Below are 1,111 nucleotides of genomic sequence, written 5' to 3'. Positions count from 1 at the left end.
AGTATTAGGTGTGTCCCGCGCGCTCATTTGACCTTATGCAGTTGCGAGCGCCGTAAAACCCTATACTAAACAAACAAACAAATCAATTCAGAACAATCCGACGGTATCATACACATTCTGCAAAATAGCACAAGCCGTGTACACCCCCATTAACAGTATTTTTGGGCGTTCGTGGCGGCATGCTCGACCGAATTTTGATATTCTAGGAATCGGGCTGAAATATAAATAAACCATGTTGGCAAAGGAAGATGCTTGAGTGGGCGCATGACACACTCATCGGTATAAAATTTACCTTGATCTCAGCTCAGAGGCGTGTGTATATTCATGTAATGGCACACAGATAGAAGGATTGATGTGCGTGCAGCAAACATTATGCAGATGTGAAGGGGCCGATGCAGGTTGCAATGCGATCTGTGCCATTGTTTATTTCTTCAAGGGGGTAACTGGATCTCAGTCTAAGTGGAGTGCTCTAGGTCTATTGCATTGCTTTCCCCTCTCTCTGGTGCGAATGTCAGTGGACTTATTGAAAAGTACCCTTTAAAACGGTTCCAGTTCTTAAGCTGGAAAATATTTATCTGAGAGAGTGAACATTTTTCAGAAATAAATTGAATTCTTTGGCATATGAAACAGATATTCGATATGTGATCAGATTTGTTAAAAACAGGGTACAAAAAGGTGGGTAAATGCTATGTTTAATTATTTTACAGGCTGGCATTTCTATTTCATTGTCGTCTATCTTTAACGTTGAGCCTATTGAACAATTCACCTAGGAGAAAACACATTTTTGATTTTTCAAAGGAAAAAAATGGCTCTTTCACCTTTTTCTAAAATTAAATTTGATTATATGCAAGCACAACGTTAATGTCATTCATATTAAAGGTTTAAAGAAACTTTAAAAAAATAAAAATAAAATAAAATGTGCATTTCTACAATCTTTTGAATGCAAATACTTCTGTTTTATAATCATAGGGGGTCGCTGGCCATAACAGAAACCACAAATTATTAATTATATTTATTCTATTTTTCTTTAACAAATATAACCCTCTGCGGATGCATTGGTCATCATAATACACTAACGAACAAAATTCAATTATTATTGTGCTTATTTATC

At 36.2% G+C, this 1,111-nt stretch overlaps 1 protein-coding gene across 1 annotated transcript in view; it reads left to right on the top strand.

Annotated features, from left to right (window-relative positions):
• Window positions 1-560: 560 nt before the first annotated feature.
• The window catches only part of LOC101861970 (cytochrome P450 2D26), a gene marked incomplete at its 3' end in the record, with an annotated part of 19,285 nt that continues 18,734 nt past the window's right edge, over window positions 561-1,111 (top strand). Inside the window, 1 exon segment of the mRNA XM_005104174.3 lies at window positions 561-675.

Source organism: Aplysia californica, unplaced genomic scaffold (genome assembly GCF_000002075.1).
Source record: "Aplysia californica isolate F4 #8 unplaced genomic scaffold, AplCal3.0 scaffold00408, whole genome shotgun sequence".
Classification (NCBI taxonomy): Eukaryota; Metazoa; Mollusca; class Gastropoda; order Aplysiida; family Aplysiidae; genus Aplysia; species Aplysia californica.
Note: the sequence above shows the minus strand (reverse complement) of the source record. Positions and strands in the feature narration are given on the sequence as shown.